General features: G+C 41.3%; 1 pseudogene across 1 annotated transcript; it reads right to left on the bottom strand.

The window, feature by feature from the left end:
- Positions 1-3,474: 3,474 nt before the first annotated feature.
- On the bottom strand, positions 3,475-5,483 carry LOC147428886 (protein ELC pseudogene; annotated as a pseudogene). The gene is made up of 2 exons (XR_015185849.1): positions 4,089-5,483; positions 3,475-3,978 (listed from the first exon to the last, which is right to left on the bottom strand). The product of XR_015185849.1 is annotated as a protein ELC pseudogene (transcript).
- Positions 5,484-23,824: the final 18,341 nt, after the last annotated feature.

Raw genomic sequence — 23,824 nt, 5'->3', positions numbered from 1 at the left:
TTCCTGGTGGAATCCTCTCTAGCATAAGCTCTCATACTATCTTAGAACTATATCCCCAAATTGTGATCCTCTTGGAGCCCATTGATCTCATAGGTTGCACCCCCAAAACATGTGTATGTTTTCATAATTCATTAAATCCCGTTCTCCGTGTAGTTTGTGTCTCAAATCTATGTGGATGGGTAATTGATATCTCTGTTGCACTCACACTAGGTAGTATGTAGTAAGTAAAGCTTGGAGTGCATTAATCCTCCAATGGTAATAACAATCATCTAAGTATTCCCTACATACTCGTGGTGCCTACAAGAGCCCAACTACCCTAAGCTCCTTCCAAAAAAAACTAAGTAATTCTTTGAATAATGTCAAGAAGCAATTTAGCAATTGACTCTTAAGAAATTCTTTTGTGTTGTGTACACCACAATTCTTTCTGTTTTGTCTTTCAATTTTGGAACTCTTGCAACCATTCGTCCATAATCACACCTTGATTCTTCTTAAGAACATGGGTATCATTAATGCAGGATCGCCAAAGTGTTACGGGAAACCATCCTAAACAATGAAGGCTCTAATTTATCCTCACACCAAAACACTCCACAAACACAGACATACATACTAAGAAACTCCATATTCGTAATTGTACACAACAAATGCCTTCAATATGACATAACTGTAACATGTAAAGCAAAGACAATACTTGATATTTCATTTAAGAAGGAAAGGTCCACCTGCAAAGACAAAAACCTCAGCACAATAGAATACACAAAATTGACCAAAACTAATTGTTATTCATCATCCACGATGTTTACCCATAATTACATATCAAAATGCCTCATTACACTTACTTTAAGAACTTTTTAGATCGCATTGATCAAAATCTAAAAAGATGTCCAAAAGTAATAGTAAAACCTCCAATTTTACAGTGTCGTTACCACTAGGCCTACTTCCAAGAGCCATGCAGAAAGGGGTTGCCTTTGACATCTTAGTTACTGATGCCATGATGTATAAGACAGTAGTTTGGGCACCTAGACTTATAGCTTCATGGTGGGCACAAATTGAGAGACCACAAGTCATGATGATCTCGTGCAACATCGGTAACAAAACTCCTTGTTCCAGATGACAGTATTAGAGCATAGCTGGCCACATCGCCCATGGTAGTGAAGGCTCTCTTTCAAAGAGTATGTTTCATCCACATATTGAGGGAGGTACTACAAAATGACTAGGTAGGTGAGAGGAGATCATGCTATGCATATATGGTCTATTTGTTCAACAAGCATGGTCTTGATACTATGAACCACGTGTATAATCCTACCTTTTAACTGTAACAAAGACTCATCAACATCTCACTACACATATAAAATTGGCTCCTCATACTGTATCTCTGGCAAGTAAAGATCCAAGAGACATGGATTACACCTAGAGTGTCTCTTCCTTCGAAGATGAAGTACTATAAAGAGCACTTCATGACTATTTCTAGAGGATGGCCACAATACATGAACTCATATATGCAACATAGTGCTAGAGTGACGATTGGACACCTCAGATGAGAGGGCATCACCTCACAAACTAGAGATGGAGGTTGGGCGAGTAGCACAAATTCACTGACTAGCATATGGTGGGATGGAGAACGAGGATCTTTGTGTATGCAAGACATCCAAGATATGAGAGTATACAAAGCTAATAAGTAGTCCTTTTTATAGGACAACCAAGTGCTATTGGAGTCGAGAGACCAACAGTGCTATTGAAGTCGAGAGACCGGATTGGATCACTTCTTACGAAGATTTTGAGAGGGGGAGTTTCCTCTCACTACCCACACACCAATGGAAAGCAACAATCACAACTCGCAAACTTCTTCAAAAAGGCTTCTAGCTTCTACCCATTGTCACTCAAGAGGGATCACACTACAATAGACAGATTGTTCAAGCCTGTAGACATCCTAGATTGCCAAGATACCATTTCCAAAGAGCACATCACAAGGTCATCCAAGAGCTACGACATGAGCGAACCACACAAGGGAGGATAGGGCAAGCCTTTTCAAACCTTGCTACTATGATGTGAGGACTCTTCACTCCCTACCAACCTGCAAGGACTCAACTCCTACCCAGTTGTGGTTGCCAAACTACACCCTTTGAATGTCATAGTTGTTTTCCCCTATGCATATTGTTCCACATCCAATACAATTAGAGCTCCATACCCCTTACCCCTCATATACATACACCCCATGTCTATCTATTTTTCCTTTTGAAGTAGGTGGCTTTGTTTGTTTTACTAGATACCTGGAGACTCGCATGTAAACCATTATGTCCCATAACCCAAATTTGGCCTCTAGAAGACATTGAAAAAGCTCTCTTCCTCTCTCTGCTCACACAATGGATCTAAAGTTACTAAACTTGGAGACTCACAAAAGGTTACTCCACTTATTAAACGATAAAATCCAAAACTTGTTATTATTTTGCTTGACAAGCAGTTACCTACACTTGCATCTATGGATGATTTGAAGAATATTACATAGATAAAACCAAAATTCTCAACTCAAACATCACTTTGTAGATGCACACATCCATGTAGAGAAGGGTCTTCCAGCAAAAAAACTTGTAGCTGCATGTACCGCATGATCATAGCCACAAACTGCCGACACCACCTACCTAGGCAGTTATTACGTCCAAGGATGTAAATAAACACCCACGAGCCATGCCACTGCCACTCTTCTGGATCGTTGTGATTGTCATGAACAGAAAATACCACCACCATTTACAAGTGATCACACCAACATCCACACACTGGATAACTACGTCATGGACTCCATCCCAGTTGAAAAGCCTCACCATTCTTTCAAGGACTTAACAGATACGATAAATGCAAGGAAAAGACTTACAAAAGAGCATAGTGTTGACAACTCAACAATAATAGGAGGCTTCAGAAAACATTTACCAATACACTGGTAGACTTCAAATTAATTGATATTCCCTTCCTTCTCTCGCTTCTACATCAAACAAACTTACTTCTATGGCGAATGCTTCTTGAGACCGGAACCTGAAACACTTGTGCATACCTGCAACATTCATCTGAACATGCATTCCTATACACAACACAGAAGAACTAACCATCAAAGATTGAGAGTTAAGTTTCTCCACCAAGTCGGTTGTGAAAGTGTTTCGTGCTCACTAGAGCTGTTCGTGCATAGTTTAGAAAAACCACGAGTAAAAAGAAATTCTTTCATCAGTACACTGTCGTAAACTAAGCAAGCAAGAATTCTGAAGAACCAACACACACAGGCCGGTTAGAAGTATATACCGGAGTATCACAACTTTAACATGCTGACCTAGACTGGCAAAAAGCTCACATCGAGCACCCAATATCAATCAAACTCAGATAGCTATGAAGGCGTACATGTTCCATCTCACCATAAAACTATCCAACTTCGTAATATCACACATCTTAGAATCTGGTGTGCATTATACAAAACATACATCACACGTGACCGAACATGAGAACAGCAAAAACTTCAGTTTAAAACACCACAACCTTGGCTCATCAACGTAAGATCGATGCTCCATCTCAGATGAGGTGAGAACGAAAAAACCTCAAAGGACCAGATGTCCAAAATCCAGATGAAGCTAAATGGTTTGCCCTTATTAGGAATCATTTGTGTCTCTCAAACACAAATTCATGGCTCCGTTAAACAAAATAGATTGCACTCGCACCCTGTGATGATCGGTCTTTGGGCATCCGTAAAAGCCCTGCATAGAAACATGTAGGGAGAGTGACCCAAGGATCCCCTCTTCTTGGGATCCCCACTTTTGACCTGACCGTTCAGGCATGTTACTCTCCACAATATGTACCTTCGTGCCTCCTTTTGCACTGAGTTGCTGGCGAAAATTCCAAGAGTAATATTTATGGAAATTATACAAAATTCGAGGCTTCCCGACAAGAAAACATGGAACATGATAGCTCCAGTTGGTACCACTACTCAAGGGTGCTTGGGGACTGCACAAAACAATGCAGAAAGTCTTACAATATCAACAAATCATGTTGTAAGAAATACAAAATCTGCAACAAGCACAAGGCACATCAGAAGGTCTGGTAAAATTGCGTACTTAGCTGGGGTTCCACGGCGTAATCAATATGTGAACAGACTTGCAAATAGACCATTACAAGCCATTGCCCGTTGTCACATTACCCAAGTGTATCTGAATTTGACAAGCTTGAATTTTTGCAGATATTGCCCTGTGAAAAAACTGCTCTCGTGCAATGCTGCGAACCTGCTTTAAATAAACATCAACAGGAACCGAGCCTTCCTGGACAGCTTTATCCAAAGAATAAAGGACATCTTCCAATGCGAGGTCAACTGATGTAGATTCCAACATTTGCTTTGAAAGTGCATCATATGGCAGGAAAGCATCATCTACATCAACTTCCAGAGAAGGTTTACCCTGCTCTTTTAGCCAGTTCCCCAGTAAATCTGTGTTGGTGCGAAGGATTTGAAGCTGTTGCTCCAGACTTCCTTTCTCCTGCTGCAAATTTTGTATTCCCTGATTGAGTTGATCTTTTCTCTGCTTCAAATGAGATTGTACTGTGAAAAGCTCATCCAAATCCTTTTCTCGTGCCTTCCTTAATTCAGATGTGTCCTGCTTCAACCGCTCCACTAACGAGTTGATAGCATTTCGCCTGAAAACCTCAGATGGGCTATCTGTGTGACCAGATCTACCATTTTCAGTGTGGCTATGGCGGGAGCTCGGAAGCCGCGAGGAAGACATTGACCCAGGACTGTCTGTGCGATGAGGGGAGGGAGGAACAGGCTGCATATGAGGTCTGGCAGGAGAGGATAGCGGGGAGGATGTGTAGCTCGCAAATGCACCAGATGCTGGAGAGGCAGCCGAGTTTGTGCGATGGTTTGAAGAAGGGGAAGAGGGCTTCGAGAAGAGGGGCGGATCTTGACTGAACATGGAGCTAAGTGCACGTGCAAGGTCTGCAAGATTGGAGCGAGGGTAAAACCAGCTTTGGAGATAAGGAAGGGAGACCATACCTGATGCATCGACGTGTTTGTGAGGGCGCTTGATGATCATGTCTTTGGTAGGGGAGACGAAGACACGAGGAGGTGCCTTGGGGTAGGACTCAAGAAGCCAGATGATGACGGGAATGTTGTAGGAGGCACCATGAAAGGTCATGGGAACCGTGCCATCAACCTGTAGGAGATTTGCAGAGGTTCCATCGTTGTGCACGAAGGAGGCCGGCTTGGCACGCAAGCTGGGAAGCTCTTGCATCAAATTCAGCAGATGCTGCCGAATAAGGAGCTTCACGTCCTCGCTGTAAGGCAGCGCGTTAGGACCTCGTTGTGATAGCAGAGAACTGAGAAACTGCATCGTGCTGTGAGGAGACGATGCTGCAGACGACGGCGATGCCATATCTCTCCTTATGTACAAGGTCGTCGAAGCTGAAAACGCAGAAATGTATTACTGTCGGTTCTCCAAAGAAAGAATCAGGCAAACCCAAGGCCTAACGTTGGTTTAACAAGCAATGCGACCCGCTAGTGGTGGGGTGTGACTTGAAAATTTATTCATTTAATAATTGTATTGATGTATAAAGATGTGTATTGCTTTTTTTTTTTTGCCATGGTGCAGACATAAATTGGAGTTACGATTTTTAAATTGTTTTTAAAAAGTGAAGTGTAGGAGTGAGGTTATGAGGATGTATGGATGATATGGGAGAATGATCACTCATTGGCTTGATTTCATACACGAGCTCTCTCCTTCTCTTACAGTCAGTCTCTGTTTGGCTCAAAAGCAAAAATACAAACTTATGTTGTTTGACATGCGTTCTTTTGCAATTTGAGACATATACATGTACCTACCTCTCTCTCTCTTTCTCTCTCTCTCTCTCTCTCTCTCTCTCGGAAATGAGGAGACTTCAAAAGAAAGAGCTCTAATTATGCACTTCCCATCCATGGAGGCAAAGAAGGACTTCTTGAAGAAGCGTCCTACACTAAAGAAAACGGGCATATTCCTTGGAGATGACCTCACACTCACACAACTTGCTCATATGAAAGAAGTTATGCCCGAGATAATGACAGCTCGAGAGAAGGGGAAAGTGGCCTTCTACAAGGATGGACGAGTGGTTATTCTGGGGAAGCGCCTCGCATGACGATGCAAGATCTGTGGGACCACACTCAGAGTGGCTACATGGAATTGTAATGGATCTTTGCGCCTTGATGTAGGGGCCTGTGAGGATAGTTTCACAGGGAGAGACATCATTTTCTACTCTGAGACACATCAAGCCCCGGGGCAATCCATGCCCCATGTGAGTGGATACAGATGGGAGATAACTTGCAGACAAGAGACTCGATCAAAGCGCAGAGGACGAGGTTCAGGAGTAGTGGCAGCCTTATTCAAGGAGAAGATACACTCTTTGATACATATAGCTCGGAGGGATGAGCATGCTAGGTACATGTGGGTGAGACTGAAGGCAGAGACAAGCAAATATCTCTACATCGCTATTTGCTATTTTCCTCCTAGTACGTCAGTATATGCATCATCTAGAGGACAGTCCCCCTTCTCTATTTTAGATGATGATATATGAGAGTTTCTCAGAGATGGCAATATTATTATCTTGGGGGATTTCAATGCTAGGACTGTCCATCACTAGATAATATTCTATGATACCTCAGAGGAGTTGATGCAGGAGCTTGATATTACAAAAATGGGCCTGTCTAGATTATCACAGGATTAGAAACACACTGAATATGGCAGATACTTGATTGATATGGGGACTGCACATGGATTGGCCATTTTGAATGGCCTACAGAGATTCCCTACAACAGCTGGTGGTTTTACATGCTTTCCACATTGGCATGGCGCTAGTACAGTGGATTATGTTATGGCTCTGCCATGACTCATTCCTTCCTTTCGGGATTTCGCGGTGGGAACTAGACCGATTGGGGTAGCAGTTGATCATGCTATCTTGTCTTTCACTCTATCGTTCTAGTTCAACACAACTCCATTGGGAGAGGCCTCCACACATACTCGGTATATCTTCACGAGGGAGACGGATCACGTGTACATTGATGAGATATACAGGCAGCTATCACTCAGGAGCCAAAACGACCACTAGATAAGCTCACCCAGATTCTGACAGAGACACTACATGATGCAGCATCAGAGGCATATCCCCATAGCCAGCCTACACGCAGACGATCTAGGAGCATGCCTTAGAACAGTTGGTATCATGAGGTGTGTAGAGAGACGAGGATCAGATTACAGAGAGAGGTGCTCATTGGTACTACTACACATAGACAGTCACGGATTATCTTCCGCCGCCTAGTGCGACGAAAGAAGAGGGCTTACCTATCTCAGTTAGAGTGTGATCTGTATCAATTGTTTATGAGTCAGGACTCTAGTGAGGCATGCAGGCTTTTCAATGGGCACTCTCCACCGCCAGCCATCACTTCCACAGAGACATGGGGGGAATATGCTACATCTTTCTTACAGCATCGGGGCAGCCACCTTTACCTGACCCTCCAGAGGCATGCTCAGAAACATGTACTTTCTTTACTGTTGAGAGGGTAAGGAAATCCATTGACAAGATGAAGACAGGAAGAGCACAGGATCATGATGGTCTGGTAGAAGAGCACTTTATCCATGCCAGAGATATGCTTGCAGAGCCTCTTGCTATGATGTTTAATAGAGCCACGTATGAGGGTTTCCCTGAGACTTGGAGTATGTCCACTATTGTGCATATCTTCAAGTCGGGAGATCCTATGCTTTCCGGGAATTACCGAACTATCATGGTTGGTCACACTCTGGCTAGGCTATATGCATCAATTCTTGAGCATGAGTTGAGTGGATGGGCAGAGAGAGGGGGCATACGGGCATTAGGATAGGCAGGGTTCAAGAGAGGTTTCTCCACTCTTGATGAGATTTTGACACTCAGAGCCATTATTGAGGAGGGTAGACACCATGGTAGGAGGATATATTGTAGCTTTGTGGATTTCTGCAAAGCCTTTGATACAATGCCACGAGCCAGACTCATATGCAGATTGCAAGATATGGGGATGCCCACAGAGCTGATATGGCGGATCTTAGCTTTATACAGGACAGTGGTAGGACAAGTACGCACTACTCAGGGCATGTCCAACATGGTTCACTCCACCATTGGAGTGAAGGAGGGTTGTCCCCTATCTCTCACTCTCTTTGGGATATATGTAGATGCGTTTTCAGATTATGTACATACAGAGGGTGATAGAGGTGCTCAGCTTGCATGGACATGGATTCTATTGCTATTATATGCTGATGATATTGTGTTGATCTCTGATTATCCAGAGGGGATGCATCATCATTTGGACGCATTACATGTATTTGCACGGGACAGTGGATTGTCTGTGAACCTTGGTAAGACCAAGATAATAGTGTTTAACACCACGGTGCAGTGGTTGAGGAGGTCCGCCCCCACTTTTACCTATGGTCAAGAGACTGTGGAGTATGCAGATACATACACTTATCTTGGGGCGGTTTTTAGTGGTCCAGTATTTTCCCTGAGGCGTGCAACAGATACGTCATTGACCAGAGCCTATGCAGCATTGGGGAGACTTGAGAGGATATGTTTGCAGGTTCAGTTCCAAGAACCTCGAGCAAAGCTTTGGATCTTTGACACTTTGGTCACTTCAGCCATGCTGTATAGAGTGGAGATATGGGGCCCCTCAGTTCATCATCATAGCAGAGCTGGCACTACTAATGGATGGAGATGTATGGAGAAGCCCTTGGTGTCTATGATTTCTCAAATGATTAGGGCCAAGGCCTCAGTACCACATGACATTGTTAGAGCGGAGCTCGTTGATCCTCCATTGGTATTGGAGGCACTCACTTGATCAGTTTCATTTATGCATAGCATTTGGGCTCCCCCTAGAGACAGATATGCTCGATTAGCACTAGAATCTTCGCAACAGCTGGCATTACAAGGAGATAGATGATGTTGGTATGCAGAGATGGCATCTTGGTTTCAGCTACATGGATTTAGTATGGACCGGCTACCCCAATTTCAGTACTCTCTGGATACACCCTCCATCTCCCTTACTAGGGTAGAGATTACCAGGCTCATCAGATAGGACTTGATTCAGTTGGATACGAAGAGGACATGGATATAGCCTACACATGAGCTAGGTACCAAGATTACTTTCTATAGAAACCATCTTCTTAAACTCACGGAGGATGGTTTTGTGATCAGACCAGGAGACATGGATACTCATCTATCCCATGGGATACGATGTGCTATTGGTCAGATAAGCACATCCTAGAGATCAGCTAGAGATCGAGACAGGTAGATTTAGAGGAGTACCCGTTGAGTCCAGGATTTGTCAAGTGTGCCAAATAGAGTGAGAGATAGAGCTACATTACATATGTCACTGCCCAGTATACTATGGGATATGAGGCCGCTTTGCACTGTCTATTCAGAGAGGGTTTTGGGCCACTTTCTAGAGTCATGAGATACCAGGATCAGAGATGCCTCGGATTATACTTACTGGAGATTCGCAAACACACAGAGGACCTCTTGAAGAGGGGCACAATGAGAGAGATCGACATTGGAAGATTATAGATTTCTTTCAGTCACAGACAGAGGAGTTTGAGCCGCCCCCACAACATAACAACACTAGAGGCACTAGAGGCATACTGCTTGATCGTGCGATAGAGTTGGGGTAGTCCTGTCGCCCACAGATGAAGGGGCCCTCTTGATATTGACGCAGATTGCGACAGAGGATCCATACTATACTGGCGCAACATAGGTCCTGGATACTGATGTATATGTATATGATGCCTCGAGTGTCAAAGAGCTCCATTGTATCAACTCACCCTTTGTATTCCCTTTGTATCAGCTTTCACCCCACCCCTACCCACTATTTTCTTTTCAGTTCTTTATACTTTTTGTACCCAGACCTGGTATTAGATTCACCAGATGTAACCTTTTGATCTCATATGTCACTTTGGCCTTTTGAAGACGTTAATATTACATTTCATTTCTCTCTCTCTCTCTCTCTCTCTCTCTCTCTCTCTCTCTCTCTCTCTCTCTCTCTCTCTCAACTACATGTACAGCTTGATTCAAGCACAAGATGAACGCATATATTGGAGTCAAATTTTGGCTTTTCCACTTATTCAGAAAGTGTGTTGAAGGAGGCATCACCATTATTTCGGTGCTCTGATTCCAAAGTAGGCTCAGTGTTAACGAAGTCAACTAGCTTTAAGTGTAGTAGTTTGAGAGTTGACAAGGAGAAAAAAACAGTTACTTGTTTTCTTAGCATAAGTGCATGTGCTTCTTTCAAAAGATTATGTAATACTTTATTATATGTGATATAAAGTGCTAAATTCTATACCTGCTTCGATCAAAGAGTTTTGATTTTGTTACTTGTTTTGTCCATGCTATTGGACAATTTTCTTGACCTGTTCTAGAGTTATGTTATACTCGTTTGCTTTTGGTATTTTGTAATGCTCTTCAATATTTGCTTTGATAATGTGTTCCTCTATTTGTTTCTATGATTTTTTGTAAGCTAACATCATATCCAAAGTGCAAGATGATTGCACAATAGGATGAGATTCCTTGTGTATAGTTATTAAGGAAAGCTTGCGCTTTTGTACATTCATTTCTTTGTTGAAAATGCATGCATTGTTGTTTAATATTTTGATTATGTATTTTGTAAAGCCTGCAATATATAAGAGAAAAACTTGGATGAAGTTGATAGTTGTATATTTTACAGCTACTTTAAAATAATAGAACTCTAATGTTTTCTTGTGGTGAAACCAAAATGATTATATTTATGTAATTGTAAAAAATATAAGATATGTAGAAATTTTATTATTGTCATTGGGCATATTACCATTTGTATGATTGGTTGACCATTGATTTAGATATTTTTTACATCCATCCATAAACTCTCACAGTTTTTCTTTATTCTTAAAACCCTCTATATACTCCATGGGTTCATACCTTGTTGTAGCTATAAGTTTAACTTGTGAATCAAAAAAGTGAAATCTTTTATTTTTTTCTCAATTTAGTTTGTGTTCTTTTCCTTGTTCAGCTCGTGACTTTTTTAAAATTTGCTTGAAAAGCTAACAAAGATAGATACATGTTTAGCCATGCAGTTGATAGAGGTCCTCCTAGCCGACTAAACCTTGCCAAAGCCTCAAATTTTGACGTAAACTATCCTATTTTTTCTGAAAATCCTTGTAGTTGAGCCCATGTAATTTTGATCCGAATGTTATAGACACTAAATTGTAATATTTTGTCATGAGTCCAAAGCCATGTGAGCCTGCCGTTGGACATTTTGAAAATCCCTAGGTATAAAGCTCAAAAAACCCTTAGTTTGAAAGGAGGTAACATTATCTTTTGAGTTTTGGGAAGAGCTTTTGTACGTATGACTGTAAGAAGCTACTCAACTACGACTTGTAACTCGGTTTTCTCATGATCTGGTAATCCAAATTCAATTTTGTGAAGTTAATTGTGTTCCTCGTCTCATGCTCTTTCAATCAAGTATAAGAATTTCAAGTTTTGTTGTGATTTTCTATTGCACATATGTGAGTCTTATCTGTAGACTTGGGTGCTTAAATCATTGCTTTTTGACATTTTAACCATAGGAGAGTGTTATTAGACCTTAGGGGCAACCTATTTGGATTGTTCTGTTGTAGTTTTTTAACCTATACCATGATGGATTGAGATTTTGGTACCTTGTCAGATGACCACCAAACTTTGTAGACGCGTGCCCTTAAACCTAATATAGCTTCCCTTAAAGTTTCGTGACAATTGAGTTTGTTTAGTTGAAATGGCGTGATGACCTAGAGTGACGAGATAAGACATAGGAAATTTTTCAAATCAGAGAGTGGTGATTTGCTTGTTGAGTTGTTATGATTGCTTGCTAGGCCGTCAAATTGGGGCGAAAAGATCATGGCAAAAAGGACTACTATACTTGGCAAAAAGACAATAACTTTGAAAATTAAGAAATTTGATGGTGAAGAGCAAAAAGCTAAAAACTCACATGAAAAACCTGACTGGTTTCATCCCAATCTTGTGGTGGAACATGGATCCCGATCCATATCCCCCAGAGCACCTTGAGTTAAAATTGAGACTATCGGATACATACTGCTTCCAAGCAACAAGAACCAAAGTTTGGGGTCAATTTGAAACCAAAATTACACTCAAATCAAGGAAATTTGAAAAAAAACATCAAAACCTATTCAAATTGTGGGAAATAGCTTCAAAATAGCGAAGATAACCAGCTGATCAAGTTCCAAAGTCAAAATGAGGTCAAACATGGATCGCAATCCATGTACCTCATCATGGTTTTGGGTTGAGAAGAAAGAGGTTCCTCTTTATCACATCAACTAGAAATAGCCAAAGCATAACGATCTTTGCTTTTAGGACTGTAACCAACAAAAATGCATTTGGCAACCTTATCATCCAATTTTCTACACTGCATTAAACAAAATGCACATGCGATCAATAGATGGTTTCTTGTCATGCCATACTTTATAAGGAGTCATAGATTGCAAGGCTTTGGTAGGGCACATGTTAAGTACATAATTAGCACCCATGACAACCTCAAGCCAAAACAAATGTGGTAAATCTTGACTCTTGACCATACAATGTGCCATCTTCATAAGCGACCTTTTTTTTTAGTAACACCATTTTTTTGCAGTGTATACGACACTGAGATGACACTATACATTGGTGTTTTATCCCACGTCTAGCCAGAAATCCATTACAATCATGAGACATATACTCCCCTCCTTGATGTGAAGAGATGGTGTCCATAGTACATTTAGAGGCATTTTCAGCCATAACTAGAAATTTCTTGAAACACATTAACACTTTGGACTTAGTTTTAAGTGGATACACTCATGCATGGCCGGAGTAATCATCAATGAAAGTCATAAAGTATAGGTAATTAACCAAGGATGAAGTTTGTATAGGCTTGCAAACATCACTATGCACTTCTTCTTCTTCACTAACTCGAGACAAGAGGTCTATATACAGACACAAGGGAAAATAACAACATAATTGGAAACTAATAAAACGGTTTAGTGTGAACCGCTAGTGAGTGAGGTGAATGGATAAGTGTGTCATCACTCTGGTAGGTAGACCAACTCGATGTAGTGCAACTATAGTTTCATTGGCAAAGATTCGGGTATCCATCAAGGCATTCCAGTGATGATTATTATTGGTGATACTCATCCAGGAGGCGTACATGTTAAGCTTGACATCTCAACACTCCCCCTTAGCTCAACACCATCTCCCCTATGCCAAGCATCACTTGAAATTATAGCTTCTCCACTCCAAGGGCCTTCTTTAAGATATTATCAACTTTCTCATCCATCGCCACGTACCCAAGGTTGACATTGCTTCCTGGAATGAGCTAGATGTGTTCAGATAGCTATTCCAAGATGGTACTTAGAGTAAAGATGTCAGATTCAAAACATTCAGAGATCACTAGAAGATAGAACTAAATCTGGAAAGAAAAGCCACTAGAACTAAAAGACAAGATAGTAGGAATTTCATTTCAGATATTTAGAGTACAACTGGTGAGCATCAGGTATATCAGTAGTTGGTTTTGCAATTACAAAAAAAGAGAGAGCGCAACAAATGATTACAAAGAGAACAAGTGGCTCAAGATGTAGACAACTAAGGATTCTAGGGAGTCAGAAGTTATAGAAAATGAGTAAAGGGTCCTATTTATAGGCCATCTGACTGGTGACTCACTGTGGTTTGTCAGTTTTCACTGTGTTAACTCGTTGGTTACCGCTTTCTAGAAGCTTCATCCGCCCACCAATCCTGCTAAGGGTAGTTCTTGCCTTCTACATTCTTCCTCTCCTTTCTTGAATTTTGGTATATATCAAAATTTCTAGGTACAATTTCTAGTCTATTTTATAATTGCCCAATAATGGTAATAAGGATCCCCAATTGCTTGTTGCTTCTTTTGTATTTGGACAGCTAGCTCTCCTATGTCATCATAGGACTCCAAAGGTGTCGGCAATCAAAATCCTCGGATCTACTTCATCTTGCAAAATCCCATCTGTGTGATGTCAATTAACTCATCCAGTGTTTTTCCAGCAAACCATCTTTTTGTCAAGTGCCTTCTTCCTTCTGGATGGTGCTTGGGATGCCTCAAAAGTAGTGGGTCCAGCATTTTCCTTCTGAATCAGTCAGAACATTGCCTCTTACTCCAGTTGGTCCTTCCTGACTATCACCATTTCTACTTCATAGGGTGTCAAGGCATCCCAAGTCTTAGTGTCAGCATTATACAGAGTGCATTTGCCTCTTGTCAGACGAGTTCTGGCCAGTTTGTGACAATAGGAGGCAGTATCCATCCCTCACCGGGGTAATGGCTGGTTGCACTTAATGCAGGCCTCAAATAAGATCTCAGTCATCTATCTGAATTAAGGTTCAGAGCTTGCCTTACTAGCCAATTCCTTCTTTGGAATTTTGCATGCCTCAATTGTCAGCCATAATACATGATTCGTGATTTGAATGAGCCATTTGTTTAGAATTTTCCAATGACCCATTAACTACTAAAATCTACAAAGATCATCCACTAGCTCACTAGCCACAGTCTTCTAGAGTGCATCTTGCAATACTCAATTCCATGCCATCCATTCCATGGTCGCCTCCTCATACCATGTTTGGAGACCATCTGCTATCTCCAAATATTTTTGTTGGTCTGCTAGCTCAGTGTGAGGTGGATAAAGAGCTGGAAAGAAGGAAGGTAATTTAGCTTCTTTGACTAGATGGCATAGAGAAAAGCTAGAGAGTTAGGAAAAAATTCCAAGAAATTTAACACTGTTTGATTCTCTTACTGCGTCATTTTCCTTGTAAGTCTTACCAAGTGAAACAGACTCTTCAAATGTGCTCCCGTTCTCTGAGATTCATTCTTGTCTTGGGTCCTCTACTGCTAGCCTCATGCGTTCTAACATGTCCTTACCTTGAGATCCATAAATTCTCTGGCACTTTGCATCTATATAAGCATCTCCTTCAATTACTGCTTGATCGTTGTCATGCACTGGTATGTAGGTTGTTGCCCAACAACATTTCCACTTGAAGCCCAAGTGACCTAAGGTCTGTTGGTTAATTATATAGCCTTTGGATGCACCATTCTATCATTATTGGTAAGGTCCCATTCTAGAATTCTTTTTAGTACTTGGACACGGGCAGGATGTGCAGTTAGTTGCCAAACTTTCGGGTCATTGGTAACTGGCTGAATTCTTTTTAGTACTTGGACACGGACAGGATGTGCAGTTAGTTGACAAACTGTCGGGTCATTGGTAACTGGCTGACTTCTAGTCTACAACCATCCATCTTGCTCCCACATAGAGCATCTAAAATCATTCCAGATCTGAGTAGGATGAATCATCATCCAAACTACTCTATCTAAAGACTTTTGGCTCTCCACAGACTCTTGTCCAATGCTAGAAACCCAGTAGAATGAGTGTGGTCAGATTCAGAGTCAGTGATTAGTAACACAAGTTTCCCTTTATTCTGACTTGAACTTGCATGCCCTTCATGTCCTCCAGTGTGGTGAGGTGGATCTGGGTTGTCTCCTGATGGTGGTTCATGATGCTCTGTTGGGTTACTTGAAGTCTGATCTAGAGGCGTACTCCCAGTTGTTGTCCCCCTAGCCATTGAACCAGTAGTATGATGATGATGATTATGAGAATTGTGATCTTGATCTTGATCCTCCTCCTCTTCTTCCTCGTAATCATCATCCTTATATTTTTGGCTATCAATATATTCAATGATAGCCTCCTTAACCAACCTTGTGTTGTACTATCCTGCTTTTTTGTTGAGCTCTATCTAGACTGTCTTAATGAAGGTCTCAAGATCAGACACATTAAGGGTGAGGTCCCCATTCTTACCCACACTTTGCACTAATTTGTGGTAGATGTATTTCTGGGATATAGCGTCCTTCATTGCGTGATGTGATTTAATTAAATCCCTGAAATCTGATCCCTCCAAAAGCATCTAGTAACGATTAGCATCTCTTAGAGCATCTTCTTTTGACTCTTACATTATCCAATTTTCCTAGAGAAGTTTATGAATCATCTTTTCTAGTCCTTCCTTCTCCCTTTTGTGCTATTGTTCTTGTATCTGCATAGCCAAGTTTTTGGTTTCCCAATTGGTCTTTTCCTCCCTTAGCTTCTTCAGTTCCTCTTGAGCCTATTGAAGTTCTTCTTGAAGTGTTGTACTAGCACTTGAGGTAGAGGTTTGAGCCTCCATCATTTGACCAATAGCATTCACTATTGTGTTCTAGCTAGACTGAACAGATGTTGCACTTTCTTGAGTGATTATGTCTAGATCAGTGTGATTTGTTTCATAGGTTGTCACTAGGAATGGATATGGTAAGGTAGTTCTATGTGATTTCTACATCACCAGTCTTCCCTTAAGAGGTGCTTTTTGCAGCCTTTGTAGCTTATCTAGCATGACTATTGCTAGATTAGTGGTTTCTAGTACAAAGCCACTGCCAGATGTTGGTTGGTCATTTTAATATGAGTAGTTTTTTGTTGCTCTGTTGTATGGACTGGTTGGTCTACAAACTTTTCCTTTTCTTGCATATTCTACTTAGTAGAGGTGTTAGAGTCAATTGAATGTTGAGTTCTGGCCTTGAACCCCTTGATGAATTGCATAGTTTTGGGCTTCAGCAGAGCTAGTGGTTGTGTCAATAGTAGGGAGTTTGTCCCCAACTAGCTCTTTGCCCTTTCCTTTATCCTTTGATGGCTTGGTTGGACTTTCTTTTGCCTATGAACAAGTCCTGTTTGAACCCATTTTGTCCTCCATTTCTTCATCATATGAATCTAAATTGATTATATTTTCTCTTGAAGTCGATACTCTATCCCAAAAAGTCTGAATAATGACATGTATTGTAGGTAAACTTGCCTAGTAGCCAAACTGCCAGACATACTAAACTTTAAAGAGGCTCTTGGATTTAGCCTTGGCAATCTGCTAAGTGACACTACTATACAAAAACTGTGTAATGTTTATACTGGCTTTCGGTTCTAACACTTTGGCCAAGAGCATTGAAAACATCTTTTGTATGTGGGGTTAGATTTTAGGTTGATGGTCTCAACGATGAATCTGTACCCTACATTGTGTTCCAATGCTTCTACACTGGAATACCTTGAGCACTATCTTTACGCTTTTTCTTGGCCTGGTCATCTTCTTTCAAATATTGGCTGACTTATTCAATCGTTGTTGGTGTGGCTTTTTGAACATTAGGGAGTTTGAAAATAAGTGTCAGTTCTCTAGCAATCAACTCAAGTTTTCAACCATGAATGACTACAGTACTCTAAATGCTTTCTACGTAGGAAGTACATGTTGCATGATTTTTCCGTCAAAAGGAAGTGCTATTGCTTCCACTATGACCTCTAAGCCCCATAGTTTGAGTAGTGCATGCTCACTTTCTTGGAAGACATATTTTGCTATCTTACTATGTGGGATGATACCTAACGATTCCTTAAGGCTTTCGATGTTTGCGTTCATCTTGTCCAAGGATTCTTTCATATACTGTGACTTAGACTTTTTCCCAAACACGACTCAGACAAAGAAGTATTTGTTGAGGAAGACTTACTTGTTGCCGTTGTTGTAAACAAATTGTTGAAGGAGTTGTGTGGTGTGTTGGGTATGGTTACTATTGAAGAAGTTTGGCTCCATGGCGAAGAATCAGGTATTTGTGGGCTTGAAGCGATCTTTGTAGGTTGAGAGGCAAGTGGCACTAAGAGTTGCAAGTAAACTGTGGTGAGCAAACCTGTTGCATAGCTATATGTATCCTTTCCATGAATCCTCCACTAGCTTCCATCCCTTGATCTCTATGCTCTACTTGTGATGTGTCAAGCATGCATTGGCTTGTCCGGCTAATCATTACTGGAGAGATTTGTTTTGGGATTCGGTTCATTTCCCACTGGCGACTGGCTAGCACTATATATGGTTCATTGTTTCTAACTGAATTGATCAAATGATTGGGTATCACAATGGTACTGGTGCTGAATCCGATTGTAAGGCCAAAATTGGTAATGGTGCTGACTATCTACTGGTTCCATAACTGAACTGACATAGAGCAAGTCCAGTGGCTACCCTTCTAGTTCCCTTTCAAGTTCAAGTTCTGGAACCCCTTCTGTTCTGGAATAAGAATCTTGGCCCCATTGTATCCTCTAGGAAGCAGTAGACTTGAAAAATCTATGAGTCTCATTGTTTCATTTGGAATACCCAATCAACCTCATAGAACCCTGACCACATTATTTTCAAGTTTGGTTTCTTTGGTCCCTGTTTGGAATGGTAGAGCAAAACTAGGTCACCTCTCTAGAACTCTCTGACCTTGATCCTATTGTCATGCCAATTCTTCCTTCTCTATTTCACTTCTGTTCCAATATAGCCCTCTATTAGATCTCATCCAGTTGTAGTAGATCATCCAATTGTTTATTGAGGTTCTTATTAGAATCCATACCATAGTCAACTTCCAGTCTTAAACTTGGAATGACAAATCCCATGCGCACTATAGCTTCTATTCCATAAACCAGTTCAAATGGAGTCATTCCTGTAGTGACTTTATAAGCAGTTCGGTAGGCCCTTAATGTTGTCTAAAGTCTAGAATCCCATTGGTGTGCCTCCTTTTGAACAATATTTGTAAGAATAGTTTTGATGGTTTTGTTACTGCATTCAGCCTGACCATTGCATCTAGGATAATATGGCATCGGCTTCTCGTGTTTGACTGAAAATGTTTTCATGAGAATTTCCATTGTATCATTAATGAAATGTGTGCCTCGGTGTGACACTATTTCAATAAGATAGCCGTATATGCACATGATATTCTCATAAATAAACAAATTTGTTGACCTATTAGTATTATCTAGTAGAGCTTTAGTCTCCATCCATTTTCTGACATAGCATGTAGCCAAAATGATGTACTTGTTCTTCCTGGGAGTTACCTTGTTGAATGGTCCCATGAAGTCAAGTCCCCATTTCATAAAAACTGCTAGTGGAAAAACTGGAGTTAGTGGTGTCATGTCAACTGCTGTAGGTCTACCCATCCTTTGGCATATATCAGAGGTCTTACAAAATGTTCTAACATCATCTATCATCAATTGCCATCATAATCCATCTTGAAGGATTTTCTTGTATGTGATATCCAACTGAGAAATGGCCGCCTGCATTGCCATTTTGTGCTTCAATGATAACCTGCATTCATCCTTTTAATGGCACACAGTGTCGAAGTACACCATCAATTCCCAATCTATAAAGCGCTCCACCAATAAGGCTGAGCCAGTATAGTCCCCATTGCCATTCCTGAAGCATCAACATGTACATGATTATGAACTACGATTCACATTACATATGTCATAAATCAAAAAGCTAAGTTGAGATTTGATAATCGAGATGATACAAAAAAGTAGGCCTTTCAAGCCTCAATCGTGCAAAAAGTGGAAGTAGGGTCAAAAAAGATATGAGAGACACTAAAGTCTAAGAGCTTTCTCCGCTCTCATCATCATCATCATCTTCCTCTTGTGAGCTATGCTCATCGATGTCATCTTCATCCTCACATGAATTGGATTGTGGTGTGTCATAATCTCCCTCACTAAGGAGATTTCTCTCGTTGTCATACTCCGGCTCTCTAGGGTCCATAGTGTTGGATCTACGAATAGGCACATCCTCCAAAATAGAGGCCGCCGCAATGGAGCTGCTTCCCGAGCCTCGCCGCACATAGGTTGTAGGAGTAGTAGCCTCCATCTCACGCCCATGGCCACGGCCACGGCCACGAGCATGGGAATGCTTCATGGAGAGCTATGAGGGAGGATTGGAGAGCTTGAGAGCTATGGAGGAATGCTTCATGGAGGAATGGAGAGCTTGAGAATGACTCATGAGCTTGAGCCTTGAGTTGGAACATAATGGAGAAGAAGAGAAAGAGGGCATCCTTATATAGATTTAGAGTGTACACACTTGCCCTTGAGGCTTGAACGAGAGAGAGAGAGAGAGAGAGAGAGAGAGAGAGAGAGAGAGAGAGAGAGAGAGAGAGAGAGAGAGAGAGAGAGAGAGAGAGAGGAGCCTAGGCCCTAATGGAATCCAAGGTAAAGGACCAAAGCAATGAGAGAGAGGGAGAGGGAGTCAGAGGAGCTAATGGACTCCAAAGCAATGCTCAAGGCATGTGGGAGGTGAGGGGGGGGATCCTATGCCAAAAAGTCACGTAAATTCCTTGCAGTCAAAAGCGTAGTCAACGTTTTTTAAACCGGTCAAACGGACTAAAAATTGGCCGGACGGAACGGACGGGATGACACCGGACGGGACGGGACGGGACGAGCCGTACGACGGATGAGAACAACACTCCTACTGATGAAAGGTTTTTGGTTTTTGATAAGTTTTGAAGTCTCCATTGGCCTTGTTAGTTTACAGATTTTGTGACTTTGTAGTGCTTTGATCTGTTGTTTTGGCAATGTTGTTGCAGTATGGGGCATACATACATGTTCTTGTAAGGTTAATGATCATACCTGTCGAATCTGGTGTAGTAAGAGCTACTGAGGTGGTCGCAGCGGGCAGAAACAATTCCGAAAACCCTCTCTCTCTCTCTCTCTATGAATGCAAATGAGCTTATGTTGCCCCATTTGACTATATGTTCCTAGTCTACCCGGAATGCCCCATTCATACTTACCTCCATTGATCATATCTTGTTTTTCATATCACCTGTAGCTCGAATCGCTCTTCATTTTGATGTTCGGCTGACAAATGGCATTCGATCTGCAGTTTTGATCCTTTAGAACTTGGCTCAAAATCCATCTTGTGCCGAATTTTTTTATATTTTCCATGTTCGAAGTCCTTGCTTTGAAGTTTTGGCGTTTGCTTTCAGAAATCAATTCCGACTTTCATGGCTGGATTTATTAATTTTTCTTGATTATCTGTTGTTTTTTGCTTTTCAGTAAAAGAAAATTATTTATAATTATAATTAGTTGGCCAAAAATTCGCCAAGATTAGTGTAACCTCTCATACATACATATGATTAACCCGGTAATAGATGGTGTCGGTATGGCCCATGATTATGCCGGCTAAGAGTTTATAAGGCTTTGAAACGCTTGTTTTAAAGAAAAAAGAAAAGAAAAGAAAAGAAATAATATGATAATAATATATAAAAAATGATAATCCTGCTACATTCCCCCCCTTCCTAGAGTGAGTCGTCCTAGACAAACATGTGTTAGAGTGCCGTTGGAATTAGGGTTGCAAGGAAATGCACACAACTTGGAGAAGACGAAGGAAGCTCAAGGCACACAATAGAGAGTGTGTTACTTAGTGTGCAATGGAAAGATAGATAGCCCTAGAGTGATGGGAGTATATACAATGCACGGGGGAAAAAACTCCTAAAGAGGGAAAAAATGCCCCAGCGGTCCTAGTGTGTTCACACACATCACTACCACATGTATATGGTAACAAAGCCCCCCTAGAGTTGATGCGGTGAATGAGAGCTCGCACATGAGTAAATGGAAGTGCCATGCCCTGAGGACATGATCAATCCACAAAGGGGAGTAAGCCCAAAGCTTTGCGGAGAGCTTGAAGCTTCTCATGAGATAATGCCTTTGTGAAAAGATCTGCAAGGTTGTCATGTGTTGGCACATAAGCCAAGCTGATATTTCCTGCTGTGAGCCTCTCCCTGACATAGTGGTAATGCACCTCAATGTGCTTTGTGCGAGCATGAAAAACTGGGTTCCTTGCAACTTCCAATGCACTCTAACTGTTAGTGTAGATAGTGTTGGCAGTGTCCTGTCCAACACCCAAATCGGCCATAAGGTGTCTAAGCCATACACACTCAACTGTAGCTGTGAAGACTGCCCTGTACTCAGCCTCACATCTCGAAGTGGCCACAATAGGTTTCTTCTTGCTGAACCATGATATACATGAACTACCAAGCATGAAACAAAAACCACTTGTGATCACTCTCGTGTCAAAACAACCAGCCCACTCTAAGTTTGAAAAAGCATGTACGTCTGGTGGCAATGATCCCCCCTTGGGATAAAACAAGCCAAGATGTAAAGTGCCACTAAGGTAGCCGAAAATCCTCTTGACAGTCTGCCAATGCTTAGACCCTGGGCTATGCATAAATCTGCTGACCTGTGAGACTGCAAATTCAATATCCGGCCTTGTGTTGCATACATAAATGAGGCAGCCAACAACAGTTTGGTAAAGAGTGACATCAGCAAGATCGCTAGCATCATGTAGACTCAACTTCAAACCTATTTCCATGGGACTGGCAATAGGTTTGCAATCCTCAAGTCCAAACTTACATAGTAATGTCTCTATGTAACTTTTCTGACACAAGGAAATACCACCATCATAGTGCTTAAACTGTATGCCCAAATAATGATGCAACAACCCCAAATATTTCATCTTGAAAGTAGCATTCAAATCAGCCTTAAATTCAGCAATATGTGCCTCATTGGGGACCAGTGATCAGCAAATCGTCCACTAAAGAACAACAATGAGAAGTACATTGCCCTCACGCTGTACATACAATGTTCTTTCTATTGGACTGTTACAAAAGCCTCGTTTGACCAAATGAGTGTCGGATTTCTCATACCAAGCACGAGGAGATTGTTTCAACCCATACAAATCCTTCTTACATTTGCACACTTTGTCCTCTTGTCCTTCTTTGACACCGCGAGGCTGCGTTACATAAACTTTCTCAAATATGTAACCATTCAAGAAAGCAGTAACAATGTCCGATTGATGTACATCCCAACCAAAATGAGCTGCCAATGCACATAGAAAATGCACACTAGTCATACGACAAGTGGGAACAAAAGTCTCTTCATAATCTATGTCTTTTTGTTGTGCATAACCATTTGCAACAAGTGAAGCCTTATGACGATCAATCTCACCATCCGGCTTGTGTTTCAACTTGTAAACCCACTTTGTACCGATGGCCTTTTTGCAAAGAGGCAAATCACATAAAGTCCATGTGTCATTTTCTATAAGTGCATCATATTCTAATTGCATGGCAGCCATACAATTTTTTGAATCATGTGCTTCATGAAAAGACACAGGTTCCTCAACATCATGTAAGCTAGACATAGCCAAAGCATAACAATCTGATGCATAAGATGCATGGCAAGATCCTGAACGAGTACGGCTAGACAAAGGTACATCCAATTGACTATCACGCAATGTATGCACCAGCCATTTTGGCATACCTCTAGCCTGCTCACTTTCGGCCCTTTCCTCATCAAGTACATCATGTACATTTTCATTAGTATTAGACTGATCTGTAACATTTTCAGAAACCTCCATAGGCTGTACATTTGCCTCATTGGAATTTACATTCATATTTCCACCACCAAAAAGAGGCAACAAAGTGTCATAAATGTCATGTGAGCTTAATTCCTGTCTCTAGTACATGACAGCAAGGACTGAACAGAATCTTCCACAAACACTACATCTCGTGAAACCAGAATATGCTTTCTTTGTGGATGATACAACCTGTAACCTTTGCTTTCAGCACTATAACCAAGAAAAATACATTTGACAGCCTTATCATCCATTTTTTTGCACTGTGTTTGTGGCACCAAAGCATATGCCAAACAACCAAAAACACGCATGTGTGCAATAGAAGGCTTTCTATCATGCCATGCTTCATATGGAGTAATACACTGCAAAGCTTTCGTAGGACACCTGTTTAGTACATAAGTGGCACACATGATGGCTTCAAGCCAAAAAGAATGTGGCAAAACTTGACTTTTGACCATACATCGTGCCATAAGTGACATGTTTTTCCTCTTAGCAACACCATTTTGCTGAGGTGTATAAGGCACTATACATTGGTGTTTTATCCCACAAC

The sequence above is a fragment of the Adiantum capillus-veneris genome, chromosome 22, assembly GCF_014529385.1.
Source record: "Adiantum capillus-veneris isolate H3 chromosome 22, ASM1452938v2, whole genome shotgun sequence".
Classification (NCBI taxonomy): Eukaryota; Viridiplantae; Streptophyta; class Polypodiopsida; order Polypodiales; family Pteridaceae; genus Adiantum; species Adiantum capillus-veneris.
This window is presented reverse-complemented; position numbering and strand designations above follow the sequence as displayed.